The sequence below is a fragment of the Amblyraja radiata genome, chromosome 3 (genome assembly GCF_010909765.2).
Source record: "Amblyraja radiata isolate CabotCenter1 chromosome 3, sAmbRad1.1.pri, whole genome shotgun sequence".
Classification (NCBI taxonomy): domain Eukaryota; kingdom Metazoa; phylum Chordata; class Chondrichthyes; order Rajiformes; family Rajidae; genus Amblyraja; species Amblyraja radiata.
In genome coordinates this window covers 59,341,086-59,350,420 of record NC_045958.1, presented here as the reverse complement: position 1 = coordinate 59,350,420, position 9,335 = coordinate 59,341,086, and positions in this window count along the sequence as shown.

The following is a 9,335-nucleotide window of genomic DNA, read 5'->3' as shown; positions in this document are numbered from 1 at the left end:
TCCTCCCCTGCCTCTGAAAAAACGTTTTACTAACGTTAAATATTCCACGTTTGTTTCATCTTTACCATTTTGAAATTTCTAGATTCTAAAAGCTTGCCTTTGAAAACTAAAATCATTGAAATTTCACTTTGTCATCGTTGACTTTTTTAAAAGAAGATAAGTTGTGAGGTCGGGTGCATAGTGTGAAGACGCTCTGATCTGTTTGTGGAGGCGCAGGCATAGAGAAGAGTGCATTTCATTTAAACGAATAATTTTATAACATTACCATTTGATTGCATTTCATTGTAAAATTCATTGTTTGTTTTTCATTGAATTGATTTACTTCTCACTTAATATTACTGCATTTTAACACATACTTTTAATTTCAAAAACTGTTTAACAAAAAAATAATTGCTGACTTTTCATTGACAACTTAGATTCAAATTGATTGTTTTTTCACTGTCATCGTTGACTATTTTTTAAATTTTTTACACAAAATATTTTGACATAAACTTTTTATACGTTAAATTTACCCAATTTGAAAAATCTTTATCATTTTGAGAATACAGACTTCTTGACTATTGTCTTTAATTCATAAAGACTGTTTTCTAACATTAAAATTAACCCATTTGTTACATCTTTACAATTTTGAGATTAACGATTGTCTTTCATTGAAAACATTTTATTGGTTTTTATTTGACGTTTAAATTGATAACATATTTAAAAAGACATTTCATTGTAATTGGCAACAGGTTTCATTGTGATTGATTTCATTCTAGAGGAAAGGAACAATTTTCAAGAAATTGATCTGTTTTCTTTGACAACTGAGATTTCAACAAAATTTCTTTGTGATTTATTTCATTTGATCTCATATCTACCATTTTGAATAAATTCATCTGAGAGTGTGTTTCGGCTTTTTAAAATTCGGAAAAATTCCATTTTGTATAACTTATTACAGTCTTCATTGCCAACAGAGATTCTGTTTTCAAATCATGCCAAGAGGAAAGAATAAACATACAGGGCGGTCGTGTGATGAGAAAAAGAAACATCGAGAAGTAATGAGGAGGAGAAAGGAACAACTGACTCAGCAAGAAACAACACAAAATCTCCGAGATAATCCAGAAATAAACAAGGAGAAAAGGGCACAACAGACACAGCCAGAAACATCTCACTGTCTCCAAGATAGTCAGGGTACACAGCGGGAGAGAAGTGCACATGAGACGAACCAGGAGAGAAGGGCACAAGAGACACAGCCTGAAACATCTCAGTGTCTAGAAGATAGACAGGGGAGACAGCGGGAGAGAAGTGTACATGAGATGCAGCAAAAAACAACTCAACATCTCAGAAATAAACGAGAGAGGGAGCAGGAGAGAACAACTCAAGAGACAGAGCCAGAAAGAAGTCAACGTCTCAGAAATAAACGAGAGAATGAGCAGGAGAGAAGGACTCGAGAGACAGAGCCAAAAAGAAGTCAACGTCTCATCAATAAACAAGAGTTGGAGCAGGAGAGAAGAACACAAGAGACAGAGCCAGAAATAAGTCAACGTCTCAGAAATAAACGAGAGAGGGAGCAGGAGAGAAGGACTCGAGAGGCAGAGCAAAAAAAAAGTCAACGTCTCAGAAATAAACGAGAGAGGGAGCAGGAGATAAGGACTCGAGAGACAGAGCCAAAAAGATGTCAACGTCTCAGAAATAAACGAGAGAGGGAGCAGGAGAGAAGGACTCGAGAGACAGAGCCAAAAAGAAGTCAACGTCTCAGAAATAAACGAGAGAGGGAGCAGGAGATAAGGACTCGAGAGACAGAGCCAAAAAGAGGTCAACGTCTCAGAAATAAACGAGAGAGGGAGCAGGAGAGAAGAACTCCAGAGACAGAGCAAGAAAAAAGTCAACGTCTCAGAAATAAACAAGAGAGGGACCTGGAGAGAATAACTCAAGAGACAGAGCCAGAAACAAGTCAGCGTCTCAGAAATAAACGAGAGAGGGAGCAGGAGAGAAGAACTCAAGAAATGCATCAAGAAACATCTCAACATCTTGAGGAACATCAAGAAATAATACAAATGAGAAGGGATTCAGAGATGGGAAATGAAAGAACTGGAAGGCTGGATGAACAACGAAATGCACGACTAAAAAGGAGAAATATTAATGCTGATGTTGGTCAAATGATCCATGTTTGCCTTCATTGTCGAGCTCAACACTTCTCAGCAGAAACGACCAACTTTTGCTGCATGAAGGGTAAGGTCAAGATTGCACCTCTGAAAACACTCCCGAATGCACTCATTAATTTGTATACAGGTGACACGCCACAAGCACATGAGTTCCAAAAGAATATTAGACAATACAATTGTCTCTTTCAATTCACGTCATTTGGTGCCAAGGAAGTGATGTCACATGGATGGAATCCTTCAGTGATCATTCAAGGCCAGATTCATCATTTCATTGGTTCTTTGATGCCTGACCAAGATCAACAAAATAAATTCTTACAAATCTATTTCATGGACCCGCAAGATAGCATTGGGTTGCGAATGAGTATACTCCAAGATGCTGGTATTCAAAGGGACACTGTTGAAACGCTTGAAAACATGATAAGACTAAACAACCCTTACATTCATTCACTTGTGATGGCGATGGAGAGAATTAGAGATTTACCGGAGGCATCAATCGTTATTGATCCCAATTATCGGCCACCTTTCCAACATGAACGGAGGTTTAACACGCAAACTGCAAATGAAGTTGCCGTCCTCATAGCAAACAGTAATGAGCCTGTGGCAACATCACGCCACATTGTCTTGAGAAGTAGAGGAAGAGGAGGAGCAGAAGGAGGTCTGCAAATCATTTCAGAGTCCCATAGGTCTTATGACAGTTTTCAATACATCCTTTTCTTTCCACTTGGTGATGACGGATGGCATTCACAACTCCAAATGAGTACCGGCAGAAAATTGACACTAATGCGATATTATGCATATAGGATCATGAATCGTGACAATGAATTCAACCAGCTTTTGAGAGGAGGACGACTCTTCCAACAATATCTTGTAGATATGGCGGCTAAAATTGAAGGTGATAGACTGAATTATATTCGCATGAATCAGGTATCGTTGAGGTCAACGACGTACAAAGGACTGACGGATGCATTACATGATGATGATAACTTGGAAAACATTGGAAGGCGCATCATCCTCTCTTCAACATTTGTCGGTGGTCCCAGATATATGATGGGACGATGCCAGGACGCCATGATGTATGTTCGGAAGTATGGTACTGCTGCATTCTTCATTACAATGACCTGCAATCCAAATTGGAGCGAGATCCGACAGTGCCTCTTTCCAAATCAGCAGCCGTCTGATAGACCGGAATTAATAGCAAGAGTATTCGAGCTGAAAAGAAAAATATTCATGAAGACCGTCACTGGACCAGATGGCTTCTTTGGAAACTGTATTGCTTTCATCTTGACTATGGAATATCAGAAGAGAGGCCTGCCTCATTTCCATTGTCTGCTTTGGCTTGATGAAGCGAGTAAGCCAAGACCTCAACAATATGAAAGATTTGTGCAAGCTGAAATTCCAGACCCACAAGCAGATCCTGAGCTGCATAAATTGGTACTCAAGCACATGATCCATGGACCGTTCTGCAAGGCCACATCTCGATGTTGGAAGGAAGGAAGATGCACCAAGAGATTCCCAAAGCCATTTGTCGAAAGCACAATGTATGGAGATGATTCGTATCCTCTGTACAGGAGAAGATCTCCCGCAATGGGAGGATTTCAGGGACATCAAGAAGGACGTTCGTTAAAGACTATTACTTCTAATTGGGTTGTGCCCTATAATGCAGAACTATTGAAGGCTTTCAAATGTCACCTCAACGTCGAAATATGCTGCTCTGTACAGTCAATCAAATACGTCATCAAGTACACCTTGAAGGGATGTGATCAGGCAGCTTTTGGAATTAACGTAAATGACGAGATTAAACAGTACCTGAATGGAAGATACATTGGTCCTTCAGAGGCAGGGGCATCAGTCCTTGGATTTCTTACTCATGAGAGACACCCCCCTGTCATTCGACTTGATATACATCTACCAGACCAACAACAAGTATTTTTTGATGCTGCTCAGCAAGGGATGAATGATGGAATTGCGAGAACCACTTTGACTGAATTTGTTCGATTGAGTTCTGAAGATCCGTTTGCAAGAACACTATTGTACGTTGATGTACCTCGATTTTATACATGGAGCAGCAAGAGATGGCAAAGAAGGAAGGTTGGAAAGAGTGTGGATAACTTCCCAGGTATTTTTGAAGTCAACGTTCTTGGACGAATACATGTCATTTCTCCAAAACTAGGTGACCTCTTCTACATGAGACTGCTTCTGCATCACGTGAAAGGACCAGTGTCTTTCGAGTCCTTGAAGACACATAATGGAGTAATTCTTCCTTCCTTCAAAGACGTCTGCAGAGAAAGAGGTTTGTTGGAAGCTGACGACCATTGGCAACAAACAATGGAAGATGCTGAAATGACAAGACTCCCCAGGGCAATCAGGGATTTGTTTGTTGTTCTGCTGACAAATACTGACATCAATGATCCTCTACAATTATGGGATCGCTTCAAGAATTGCATGTCTGAGGATTACCTTGAAAGCGAGCGAAGAAGAAAAAGTGGTCAGAATATCACAATTGATGACAGACATCATGATCAGGCTCTCTTTTATATTCAGGACAAGCTTGAGAATTGCAACACCACACTGGAAAATTTTACCTTGCCCCGACCAAGAAATGAAAGGATGGACATTGATGGTGAAAATGTTGATTTACTTAATGAATTGAATTACAATAGATCAGAACAACAGCGATTTGTTGATGAGAATGAGCCTCTGCTGAATGCTGAGCAGAGAGAAGTTTATGACCATGTGTGCGACTACTTGCAGAGGGATCTATCTTCAATGATTTTCATTGACTCACCAGGAGGAACAGGAAAAACATTTATCATAAATTTGATCCTCTCCACGGTTAGAGCTCAAGGTCAAATTGCCATTGCTGTAGCATCGTCTGGTATCGCAGCCACATTAATGCCTGGTGGAAGAACTGCACATTCACGATTCAAGATACCTATCCATGTGACGGAGGATTCAACATGCAACATCAACAGCAACTCTAAAACGGGAGATTTCTTCAGGAGAGTGAAGCTCATTGTTTGGGATGAGTGTCCAATGATTAGGAGGGAGTGCTTTGAAGCGGTGGACAGAACTCTTCAAGATGTATGCCGCAAAAAGGATCATTTTGGCGGAATTCTTACCATTTGTTGTGGTGATTTTAGACAACTCCTTCCTGTAGTGAAGATGGGAAGTGATATTGATGTTCAAAACGCCTGCATCAAGACATCGTACTTGTGGCGGACTTTCACAAAGTTTGAATTGAAGAGAAATATGCGATTGAGCGAAGGAAAGGGCGAGTATTCTAAATTTTTGTTGGATGTAGGAGAGGACAAGATTGCAAAGAATGAAGACAATGAAATTAACATTCCAGAAGACATGGTTCTCTCAGCAAGAACACTGGATGACTGCATTGATTATATCTATCCAACATTTGACCACCCTGCAACATTATTCTCTAACAATTGTATCTTGGTTCCTCACAATGATACGATGAGAAGAATCAATTCTGCGTGTGTCAGACGCTTCCCTGGAACCATGAGGGAGTACTATTCTTTCAATTCTGTCACTGACGGAACAAATTCAACTCACTTCCCAACGGAATTCCTCGATTCAGTCGAGATTTGTGGTTTACCACCACACAAATTGGAGTTGAAGAAAGGATCTCCAATTGTTTTAATCAGAAACTTGCAACCCCCAAAGCTATGCAATGGAACGAGGTTGATTGTAGAACAGCTACACAATAATCTCATAGTTGCTAGAATCAACATGGGGGCCTACAAAGAAGATATTGTTCTAATTCCTAGGATGAAGATCAATTTGACAGAAGATGAAAACATTCCCATTAGGCGGAGCCAATTCCCTATTCTGTCGAGTTTTGCAATGACAATTCATAAGGCACAAGGACAAACCATGGAGAAGGTCTTGATATACCTTGAGAAACCAGTATTTCAACATGGCCAACTATATGTAGCTCTTAGCAGAGGAAAGGTGAAGGAACAAGTAAAAGTGTTCCTGAAAGATGGGACATCAACCAGGAATGTTGTGATTAAACAAATGCTTTGTTGAGAAATGACTGCTGCATTAAGTGCTCAAATTTTCCTAAAGTCAATGAAAGTAGGCAAAACTGAAGGCAAAAAGCGATGCAGGAAGGAACTGAATGTCCAGAGTTTCGACACTTTTGATTATTGCTCCTCAGTTCAACAAGGGATGTTTAACACAGGAATCGCATTTCTGCACACAAAAGTTTAAAATGCTGCCTCAGAAAAAGCTTCAAGGACACATTAAGTGACATGTAAAATCTTAACAGTTGTATTTGATTTTTGGATCGAAAGTTGCTGGAGCTGTTCTCATGCTTCACGATAAAGCTTGCAGATGGATTATTTGCTGCAGGATATAAAACTACAGGCTTGCACATCTAGGGTATATGTATCAGGTACAGTTCAATTGTTGAGTCAATTATTGAGTAAATGATGATTGACGAGATATTGATGTTTGAGGATTTGGTGTTGGTAATGGCATTGCGTATCAAGGTTATGTGGTTAATTTCTGCCTTGTAGGAAATTATCGTTACCTTTTCTGTTGTTTGACATGAGTGTTACTTTCCACTTTGGTCTATTGTCGAGTTATTTTGTTTGTAAGGATTGACTGCATTTTCCCAGGAGTTGCAGTGGAATTGAAAATTCTGTAACCATCAGTGAAAATCAACTTCAGATCTTAAGATGGATGAAAGGTCAGTATTTGAGATTATTTCAGACCCGTGCATTGTTTTTTTCCAGGGTCCTCAAGCCATGATACAAATTTACTTCAGTTTTATCAGAATGCCCTAATACCATTCAAATGCTGCCTTTTTGTCTAGAGCTGTCACTGTCGCCTCATTTCTGGATCCGAGATATTTAGACTGAACGTCTTTGGGATCTGCGAGAAATAAATGAAGGACAGTAGGGAACAAGCAACACAACAAGAAATTGATAGAAAACACCGAAATTGGTATATGATACAAAAACTCTTCTTTATTTGTATGTTGATGGATTGACAGATAGAATTTTATAAATATCTACATTGAAATAAATATCTCCTTTTTTTAAATTCATGCCCAGAAGCAGGAGCAAACAAGTTGCATGATGGTGAATGGACACTGTAAAGAGATGTTGAGAAGCAGCATGGAGCAGAAGTGAACAAGAGACAGAACAAGAAAGGACTGAACCTCTTGAGGAGCTTCAAAAATTATTGGAAGTTTGCATGGAACAAGAGACACAACAATAAGCTTCCAAATTAAATACAAAATGGTACATAATTGTGTAATGTTTTTTTTTTAAATTATAGGTAAATGAATTTATATACATAATTGTCTTAAGAAGTTTATAAATGTCTACAATAGATGAAATTACCTTTACAAATTTATGAATATCTACATCGTGATAAATATCTTTCTCTTTTTTTTTCATCATGCAAAGAGATGGGAGCAATCGAGTTGCTGGATGTTCAAGGAACAACACAAAGCAACGTTCAGAAGCAGTAATGAGCAGAACAGCACAAGAGACGAGAGGAAGTTGCCAAAATACAGCCAGATCGGTACACGGTAGTACAATGTTTATAGAAGTTTCTCACCCCCCCCCCCCCCAAAAACGCCGTTGGGGAAACAGACCCAACGGGTCTGCACTTGGTCTAGTATACTATTAAAACTCTGTATGTGTCTATGTGTGTTTATTTGTGGGTGTCAGATTTGGCCTTTGATTCCTTGGTCCGCCAAAACCACACGCGAAAACTGTGATTTTTTTCCAATTCTCTTTTACATTCACTAATGCACTCCTCAAAACATTTGGACATTTTTATGTACACATTTTTAAATAAAATCCTTCCCCCCCTCCTCACTCATTTTGTCGCCTCCTGCTGGCCAGCGACCGTAACGGCTGCTGACGCCCGGCTCTGCTCGAAAAACGCCGACATTTTTCCCAACGGCTGGTGCCCAGCCCGGCTCTGTCACGCTGCATCAAGCCAAACATCAGGGTCTGAAGCACGTTCGGGGACTAGACCCATCGGGTCTGCACTTGGTCTAATATAACTATAAAACTCTGGTCTTGGTTATGTGTGTGTGTGTGTGTATTTATTTATTTGTTTGTGTGTGAACACATCTACTCGAAAAAATGACACGCGATCGGGGACTTTTTTCATATTCTGGTAGAGATTTACCGCCTGGAGTCAAAAACGGCTTACCTGAACGTTTTGTGCTTTATTTCTTGAGTTATTAATAAAAATGTTTACAAATCTGATCCAATTTTGAATTCAAAACGGCTCTTTTCTTTCGCTGATGACGTGACAATGGATCTGCCTGCCGTCTGCAAGAGCTGGGACTGACGTCATCTCCCACCCCTCGCTCCCCCCCCCCATTGTTCAAAAGTCGCCCCTGTCGACTGAAGACTAAAGACCATAGTTGAAGACTGCATTGACTCAACATGCACTCCTTTGGTCGACACTCGCTCGCCCACCAATCATAACTGAAGACTGCTTCGGCACAACCGACACTCCTTTGGTCGACACTCGCTCGCCCACTCGCGCCTCGGCTCGGGTTTCTCCCCCTCCCCTCTCCCCCCCCACTCTCTCTCGCTCCCTCGACCCGGGCCTCCCCCCCTCCACACTCCCCTTCCTCTCTCTCCTCCCCTCTCTCTCTCCTCCCCTCTCTCTCCCTTGGCTCGGCTTGGGGGAGAGAGAAAAAAAGACGCGCTAAAGGTGAAATTTTTACATATTACGATAGAATTATGCCGTGAACATTTCATGCATTATTTCTCGAGATTAATCAAAATGTTCAAGAATCTGAAATAACTTTGAAAATAAAACCGAGCAGCTTTGGCTGATGACGTGATGACGTGACAATGGGTCTCACGCTGTTTTCCACGCACTGCAAGTGACGTCACCCGCCCACACGCTGCCCGGGGCCGTCCACTGCTGCCGCCCGGGGCCACCCGTTGCAGCCCTCTCTCCCCCCCCCTCTCTGTCTCTGCCCCCCTCTCTCTGTCTCTGCCACTCCATCTCAGTCTCTGCCCCCTCTCTCTCTGCCCTCTCTCTCTACCCCCCTTCCTCTCCAGGCGCACTTGCGAGTTGGGGGCTATGCGTGAGTGGATAGGGGTCGAATGGGGTAAAAAGAGTGAATGAATATTGATTTAATATCAAGGACGGTGGTTAGTGTGTGTGGGGGGTGGGGTGGTTAGTGTGTGT